At 46.1% G+C, this 9,599-nt stretch overlaps 1 pseudogene; it reads left to right on the top strand.

Moving 5' to 3' along the window:
- Positions 1-8,554: 8,554 nt before the first annotated feature.
- On the top strand, positions 8,555-9,276 carry LOC132227278 (B9 domain-containing protein 1-like; annotated as a pseudogene).
- Positions 9,277-9,599: the final 323 nt, after the last annotated feature.

The following is a 9,599-nucleotide window of genomic DNA, read 5'->3' on the forward strand; positions in this document are numbered from 1 at the left end:
CAGGCTGGCAGCTAGTTACTACTACCTTACTTCCTTGGTATCACACTAAAGTTTCCCCCATCACATTCTTTTATCACTTCCAAGGACCCCCAAATGGAGCTAGTGAATGAAAGAGCTAGTAGAGTGTAGGTTTGAGGAACTTACATAACTAGTTATAGAATCAGTTCACATCCTAGCTTTGTTTTTCACTTAAGACACTAAACTGAGCTTTACTCATTTAGAAGAGATAAGACTTTCTGAACTGTTGTGGGGAAATTGAATGGCTCAATATGTATGAAAGTTCCTTGTATTTCATAGTTTGTCATAGTTATTCTGCTTTCAGAAACTGCTCGTAAGAAAGTTATCTAATACTAAGGGCCCAATGCACGAATTCGTGCACCTTGAAAGGAACTGTGGGCCGCGAGGCTTTGGTGGGCACAGGAGCAGGTCTCAGCCCATCCTCTGCAACCCCACCTGGCCCCCCTCCCCCGCCACGGCCCCGGTCCCCTGTCTGCTGGCAGCTCTGTTCCCATGCACTGATGGTGCTTGCCCCATTCACTCCTGCTGATGACGCGAAGCGATTGGGGCTGGTGCCAGCAGCAGGTGCAAAAGGGACCATCACTGTTAGCAGGTGCAAGTGATGGCTACTGCCCTGATTGCCCCTCAGGAGCAGTGGGAGGTGGAGAAGCCCTCAGGGGCAATCGGGACTGGCAGCCACTACTCACACCCATTGATGGCACCGAGCAATCGGGACCGGTGCCAGCTGCTGGTGTGAGCAGGGCCAGTGCCAGCAGTGGATGCAAGTGGTGGCTCCAGTGCCAACAGTGTGTGTAAGCAGGCCTGTCACCAGCAGCGGGTGGGAGAAGCGGCCGCTGGCCCCAATCGCCCCTCAGGAGTAGGGGGAGGTGGAGAAGCCCTGGAGGGGCTATCGGGGCTGGCAGCTGCTGCTTCACCTGCTGATGGCATGGAGCAATCGGGGCTGGCGCCGGGTGCTGGCAGTGGGTGTGAGGGGGGCTGGCCCCGGTAGCAGGTGCGAGTGCCCGGTGGGACCGCGGTGCACAGAAACAAAGAATTTTCAGTAAACACCAGAGGCTCGCCCCGATGACAGTGACTGGTGCCTCACCTTGGTCTGGTGCCCCTGATCACCTGCTCCACCATCCCGCCGCGGCCAATGCCCACCATGTTCCATGCTCTGCTGCCTGCTGCCTGCTGCCGACACCCGCCATATTCTTCATGTGCTACCTGGTGGTCAGCGCACGTCATAGCGACTGGTTGTTCAGTTGTTCTGCTGTTTGGTCTATTTGCATATTGGGGTTATATATATATATATCCTAGCTAATAAAAGAATAATATGCAAATTAACTGTCACTCCAACACTGCGACAAAGATGGCGGTGCCCATAGTGGCCGGGGCAGGATGCTGGCGGTTTCACCCCGGCAACGTGAGCCCAGCAGGCAAGTGCACCCGCAGGCAGCACCCAGCAGGGCATGCTTGGCCATTGCCATGGTGTGGAGCAGGCAGGCCCCGCAGAGAGCAGAGAACCATGGGGAACGGGCCCAAGCTGTCAGTAGGACATCCCCTGAGGGCTCCCAGATTGGAGAGGGTGCAGGTCGGGCTGAAGGATGCCCCCACCCCCGTGCATGAATTTTGTGCACCGGGCCTCTAATATATATAAACATTCATGTAACACAATCTATTTGCTGCAGCATTATGTATAAGTGCAAATAAAGTAGGCAAAAGCAAAGAGGTAATGAGCTCTTTTTGATCATCTAGTAACTTTTGATCTTGCTTTTCAAGTCTCTAAGTCTGACAATTATCAGTCTATGTCAACAGGGTTCACTACTAGTTTGAAAACAAAATTTTGGGGGTAGCTATTTCCCCCCTTCTGATCTTGTACTTCTTCCAAGTCTTTCTCTATGTACCTGTATATGTCTATGTCTGTCTACATTTTATGTACTAAGTTCTGACTATAAGCCAGGCACTCACCATGGGAACCACTTTAAAATCTCTTTGTTCACTATTAAGCCTGAGAATAGAAACATGACTGAGTAATACATTGCCCCCTCTCTTTCTTTTCTCCTCTTCCTATTTCCCTCCTTCCCTCCCTAGTTATCAAATATACGCCATCAAGAAAACCTCACTATACCCTGTATTTTTGTTTATGTTCCATGTTTTCTTTCCATAGAATCCTACATTTAACAGTTTTCTCCTGCCTCATGTACAAACTAAAGGGGCTTTAAGCTTCATTTCTAGTACTTCTTATTTCTGGCACCCATCTCCTTGGTGTACGGGTACCAAAGGGCAGAAAGCAGTTAAGAATGCTTGGCTTTGGGTAGTGAGCACATGGTGCAATATATAGATCTTGTAGCATAGAAACTCACCCACACTGAAACCTATAAGGTCATGTTGACCAATGTCACCCCAATAAATTTAATTTAAAATATAACTCTTAATAACGGACATCACCCAGAACCACAGGAAGGCTGGCTGAGGGGAAATTCTACAACTAGAAGGAAAGAGAAAAGATACAGAGACTCAGAGGAGGCGCAGTGCGGAAAATACAAAGGTGTGGAGGTGCGTGCAGAGTGGGCTGGTGGCTGAGGGCATGGTTGTCTGTTTCAATCGGGAGGGAGTCTCAGGCTCTGAGCTCCAGTTCCAGACTCAAACGGGAGAAGTGGGACTGTCTGGCATCGGTCGGAACTCGAGGCAGCTTTCTCTCCGAGGTTTGCAGCGGTTGCTGGGACTCTGAGAGGCAGAGCCTCTGGGGATGGGACTGAGAGCAGCCATAACTGCTCACTCCGCCTGCCCTGTTGATCCCCTGGGATCCGCCCTGCCCAAGCCTTGCACAGAGGCATTTGCGGGATAGCCTTAGGCAAAGGCTAGATTAGCACCTCCCTAGAGGACAGAAGTTCTCCCACTGCAGACACAGCTGATTCTCACAGCCAGTTGGCCTGGAGGTCAAATCCCCCCCAGTATTACCTACAACAATCAAGGCTTAACTACAACAAGACTGCGTGCAAAGACCACAAGGGGGTGCGCCAAGAAAGCATAAAAAATGCGGAGACAAAGAAACAGGACACAACTGACAGAAATGGAGGATATAGAGTTTAAAACCACACTTTTAAGGTCTCTCAAGAACTGTGTAGAAGCCGCTGATAAACTTAGTAAGGCCCTCGAAAAGACTGGTGAGACCGCCGATAAATATAGTGAGATCCTCAAGAAAGCTAATGAGATCCTCGATGTTGTGATAAAGAACCAACTAGAAATTAAGCATACACTGACTGAAATAAAGAATATTATACAGACTCCCAACAGCAGACCAGAGGAGCGCAAGAATCAAGTCAAAGATTTGAAATGCGAAGAAGCAAAAAACACCCAACTGGAAAATCAAAATGAAAAAAGAATCCGAAAATACAAAGATAGTGTAAGGAGCCTCTGGGACAGCTTCAAGCGTACCAACATCAGAATTATAGGGGTGCCAGAAGATGAGAGAGAGCAAGATATTGAAAACCTATTTGAAGAAATAATGACAGAAAACTTCCCCCACCTGGTGAAAGAAATAGACTTACAAGTCCAGGAAGCACAGAGAACCCCAAACAAAAGGAATCCAAAGAGGACCACACCAAGACACATCATAATTAAAATGCCAAGAACAAAAGACAAAGATAAAATCCTAAAAGCAGCAAGAGAAAGAAACTCAGTTACCTACAAGGGAGTACCCATACTACTGTCAGCTGATTTCTCAACAGAAACTTTGCAGGACAGAAGGGAGTGGCAAGAAATATTCAAAGTGATGAATACCAAGTACCTACAACCAAGATTACTTTATCCAGCAAAGCTATCATTCAGAATTGAAGGTCAGATAAAGAGCTTCACAGATAAGGAAAAGCTAAAGGAGTTCATCACCACCAAACCAGCATTATATGAAATGCTTAAAGGTATCCTTTAAGAAGAGGAAGAAGAAGAAAAAGGTAAAGATACAAATTATGAACAACAAATATGCATCTATCAACAAGTGAATCTAAGAATCAAGTGAATAAATAATCTGATGAACAGAATGAACTGGTGATTATAATAGAATCAGGGACATAGAAAGGGAATGGACTGACTATTCTTGGGGGGGAAAGGGGTGTGGGAGATGCAGGAAGAGACTGGACAAAAATCGTGCACCTATGGATGAGGATAGTGGGTGGGGAGTGAGGGCGGAGGGTGGGGTGGGAACTGGGAGGAGGGGAGTTATGGGGGGAAAAAAGAGGAACAAATGTAATAATCTGAACAATAAAGATTTAATTAAAAAAAAATCTCAAGATCCTTCCATGTTGTCACAAATGGCAATATTTATTTCAGCATTCCTAATAGACTATATGTCTATACTCAAAATTCTCTGTTGAACAATTTTTAAAGTTCTTCCTGCTTCTTTCATAGCACCTCCCTAGAGGACAGAAGTTCTCTCACTGCTGACACAGCTGATTCTCATAGCCACTTGGCCTGGAGGTCAAACCCTCCCTGGAATTAGCTACAACAATCAAGATTTATCTATAAGACTGCGAACAAAGACCGCTAGGGGGTGCACCAAGGAAGCATAACAAAATGCGGAGACAAAGAAACAGGACAAAATTGTCAATGGAAGAAATAGAGTTCAGAACCACACTTTTAAGTTCTCTCAAGAACTGTTTAGAAGCTGCCGATAAACTTAATGAGCTCTACACGAAAACTAATAAGACCCTCGATCTTATATTGGGGAACCAACTAGAAATTAAGCATACACGGACTGAAATAACGAATATTATACAGACGCCCGACAGCAGACCAGAGGAGCGCAAGAATCAAGTCAATGATTTGAAATGCGAGGAAGCAAAAAACATCCAACCAGAAAAGCAAAATGAAAAAAGAATCCAAAAATGCGAGGATAGTGTAAGGAGCCTCTGGGACAGCTTCAAGCGTACCAACATCAGAATTATAGGGGTGCCAGAAGATGAGAGAGAGCAAGATATTGAAAACCTATTTGAAGAAATAATGACAGAAAACTTCCCCCACCTGGTGAAAGAAATGGACTTACAGGTCCAAGAAGCGCGGAGAACCCCAAACAAAAGGAATCCAAAGAGGACCACACCAAGACACATCATAATTAAAATGCCAAGAGCAAAAGATAAAGAGAGAATCTTAAAAACAGCAAGAGAAAGAAACTCAGTTACCTACAAGGGAATACCCATACGACTGTCAGCTGATTTCTCAACAGAAACTTTGCAGGCCAGAAGGGAGTGGCAAGAAATATTCAAAGTGATGAATACCAAGAACCTACAACCAAGATTACTTTATCCAGCAAAGCTATCATTCAGAATTGAAGGTCAGATAAAGAGCTTCACAGATAAGGAAAAGCTAAAGGAGTTCATCACCACCAAACCAGCATTATATGAAATGCTGAAAGGTATCCTTTAAGAAGAGGAAGAGGAAGAAAAAGGTAAAGATACAAATTATGAACAACAAATATGCATCTATCAACAAGTGAATCTAAGAATCAAGTGAATAAATAATCTGATGAACAGAATGAACTGTTGATTATAATAGAATCAGGGACATAGAAAGGGAATGGACTGACTATTCTTGGGGGGGAAAGGGGTGTGGGAGATGTGGGAAGAGACTGGACAAAAATCGTGCACCTATGGATGAGGACAGTGGGTGGGGAGTGAGGGCGGAGGGTGGGGTGGGAACTGGGAGGAGGGGAGTTATGGGGGGGAAAAAAAGGAACAAATGTAATAATCTGAACAATAAAGATTTAATTAAAAAAACAATTTAAATAAAACTCTTTAATATGTGTTCATTTAAATTTAAATGAGGATCAATCATAATTTAGCCTAAAAATATCCCTTTACTCATGGAGACATTATCTGAATCTGCCGGGGTCCAGCCCCAGTGGGTCCAGGGGTCCCCAAAGGCGTGGACGGAGTCGGCGAAGAAGGAATGACACGGAGACAGCGTTCAGTTGATCAGCAGCCTAGCCAGGATCTCCAGCCAAGTTCTGTTCTGGATCTCCAGAGAGGTTCTGCTTAGGATCTCCAGAGAGGTTCTGTCCAGGTTCTCCAGTCAGGTTCAGTCACCAGGTTCTAGTCAGGCTCTCCTGCCAATCTCCGCAGTCAGGTTCAGTCCAGGATCCCCTGCCATGCTCTCTCGCCAGGCTCCGCCTCCAGGCTCCGAGGCCAGTCCCTGTCCAGGATCCTCCCGCATGCTCTCTCCAGCGAAGTTCTTCAGTCTCTAGAGAACGTTTTGTGTAGGTTCTGTGCCTAGGCTCTGTCTGTCTTGGTCCTGTCTTCCAAGCCCTGTCTCCTAAGTTCTGTGTCTTTCTGTCTTGTTACATCTGTATTTATACCAGTTGATTCAATCCTATCAATCTCTATTACAAAGGTTAGGGTGTTTCTTATCTCCATTCCAGGGAGTAAAGATTATGCAGCTTAAGCATGATTGTTTGTAGTTAAAGTGATTAATTACCTGCCTGGCACTTAGTTAAAAGGTTTTATTCCCTCCCTAACTTCAGGGGAAAATCCCTACCTGGGGAAACAACCTTTCTCGGAGAGGTGACCTTGGTTAAAACACAGTGCCAAGAAGGTGAGCAAACATATTAAGAACAGTATTCCATATATGCCAGGTCCCTTGAAACAGCAAGAATGGACCGGCTCCCGGCATGAATCCACTAAACATGACCAGAGGGACAGCACTGCAGGGGAAGTGTACCTCATGGCCAGCTTAGCATGCCCCCACCCCTTCTTTTGGCTTCTGGAATGCATCTAAATGTCAATAGAACTTGAAATTTATGCATTTTCTGTTTCTATAGGGTTTTTCCTTCTATACTGATATTGAATTTTGGTTTTGTTTTGAACAAAGCCCATTAGTTATTCCTTCTATTGTGGCAATAATGATTGAGAATTTGATTTTATCATTTAACTATTTGGAAATCTCTGTATATGGCAGAGATCGGTTCATTGTTGGGTGAAAGACAATAGAGAACCCAATTTAGTTTTCATTTGTTTGTCTACTTAACTATTTTGGACTCAAATCAAAAACTCTTATTGGGCTTTTTACTTTTTATGGCAATATGGTTATTTGCAAGTCAGCTGATAGACCATTAAACAAATTTTGGTGATAGATCACTGTACTAGTTTCCTGAGGCTGCTATATAACAAAGTACCACCAACTGGGTAGCTTAAAACAACAGAAATATTGTCTCACAGTTTTAGAGTCTACAAGTCTGAAATCAAAGTCCCAGCAGGGCCATGCTCTCTCTGGAGATTGGAGAATTCTTCCTTGCCTCTTCTAGCTTCTGTTAGTTGCCAGCAGTCCTTGGCATTCCTTGACTTGCAGATACATTACTCCTGTCTCCGACTGTTACCAGATGGCTGCCTTTTCCTTGTGTGTCTTCACCTTCCTTTCCCTCTGGGAGTATCTGTATCCAAATTTCTTATTTTCCTAAGGGCATAATGGTTCTCAACCTTCTGGCCCTTTAAATACAGTTCCTCATGTTGTTACCCAACCATAAAATTATTTTCGTTGCTACTTCATAACTGTAATGTTGCTACTGTTATGAATCAAAATGTAAATATCTGATATGCAGGATGGTCTTAGGTGATCCCTGTGAAAGGGTTGTTCGACCACCAAAGGGGTCGCGATCCACAGGTTGAGAACTGATGGATTAGAGGCTCACTCTATTCCAGCATGACCTCATCTTTTTTTTTTTTTTTAAATATATTTTATTGATTTTTTACAGAGAGGAAGGGAGAGGGATAGAGAGTTAGAAGTATCGATGAGAGAGAACCACCAACCAGCTGCCTCCTGCACACCCCCTACTGGGGATGTGTCTGCAACCAATGTACATGCCCTTGACTGGAATTGAACCTGGGACCCTCCAGTCCACAGGTGGATGCTCTATCCACTGAGCAAAACCGGTTAGGGCCAGCATGGCCTCATCTTAACACAACCTATTATACCTGCAGCAGCCCTGTTTCCAAATAAGGTCACATTGTAAGGTATTGGGAATTAGAACTTCAACATATGAATTTGTACAGGGGGTTAGGGATGGGTGAAAGGACATAATTCAACCCGTAACAAGGAGAAAGTTAGAATTCTAGAGGAAAGAAATTGCTAACTCATACCCAGAGAATTAACCAAAAACCTTGATAATTTTGTACGTTCTCTACTTTTGTTCAGGCCCAGAGTCAATAAAAATCTGGGTCTCTGAGTATTCATTGGTGGCTGGAGAGCTGTTTGGGGGGTGGGCAGGTCCATCAGAAGCATAATTCTATTACCCAGGTGGTTTGGCCTATGGAGCTCACGGTGGGTAGAGACAGTGGTAATGTATGGGAGCCAGCAGGAGAGGAAGACCAGTCCAGACACAGGCTGAAAAGGACCTTTCTACTCTGGACTCACTTCCCAGAATGTCACAGAAAGCAGTTCCTACAGGGAAAGTGCCTTCTCTTCCAATAGAATGTGACCCTCTCCTTTCAGAAGCACAGATTTATGCGTTTCCTGTTGGTTTCTTTATTTTCATCTCCCTAGTTGCTCAGAAAAAATTCAGGAGGGTATTCCCTGCGCCCCAGGTGATGGCGGCCGCGGGCCCTAGCGTCTTCCTGCTCATGGTCAGTGGGCAGGTGGAGAGCGCCCAGTTTCCCGAGTACGATGATCTCTACTGCAACTACTGCTTTGTGTACGGCCAGGACTAGGCCCCCACCGCGGGGCTGGAGGAGGGGATCTCCCAGATCACATCCAAGAGCCGAGACGTCCAGCAAGCACTGGTGTAGAACTTCCCCATCGACGTCACCTTCAAAGGCACCAACCCCTTCGGCTGGCCACAGATTGTGCTCAGCGTGTACCGGCCAGACGTGTTCCGGAACGACGTGGTCCGAGGCTACGGGGCAGTGCACGTGCCTTTCTCGCCTGGCAGGCACAAAAGGACCATCCCCATGTTTGTCCCAGAATCTACATCTAAGCTGCACAAGTTCACAAGCTGGTCCATGGGATGGAGGCCTGAGTACACGGACCCCAAGGGGGTGGCTCAGGGTGAAGGCCGGGAAGTGACCCGCGTCCGCTCCCAGGGCTTTGCCACTCTCCTCTTCAACGTGGTAACCAAGGACATGCGGAAGCTGGGCTACGACACTGGGCCTGCGGACATGCAGGGGGTCTCGGGGCCCAGCCTGCCCCAGGGCCTCCCCCCGTGAGCCTGGCCAAGCAGCGTGCAGACTGAGCGGCTCCCACAACGCCAGGCGACCACTGCCGACCCACCTGCCTGCTCCAGTGTAGTGAGGGGGAGGGGGGAGGGGGGGTGGCGGGGAGAGAAAAAAGTCAGGATAATTCTGACAGTAGAACTTTCAACCTAAGGTCTGGGGTTGTGGTTATGGGTATACTCATGCATTCACATCCACAAAGTAAGCTTGAGTTGTTGAAATGTGGTCATTAATTAATCAACTAATCTAAGTAAAACTTTCCCTGTTGGGCGTTTCTTGAATCATCTTTATAGTGAGCTCAAAACCAGGTTTCCAGTAATTTCTGATCAGGAAGGATCCTCTGGCTTAGAACTCACAGTAGAAAAGATCATGGAAAGCCTAGGGCAGTGATAGCGAACCTATGACACG

The sequence above is a fragment of the Myotis daubentonii genome, chromosome 1 (assembly GCF_963259705.1).
Source record: "Myotis daubentonii chromosome 1, mMyoDau2.1, whole genome shotgun sequence".
Taxonomy (NCBI): domain Eukaryota; kingdom Metazoa; phylum Chordata; class Mammalia; order Chiroptera; family Vespertilionidae; genus Myotis; species Myotis daubentonii.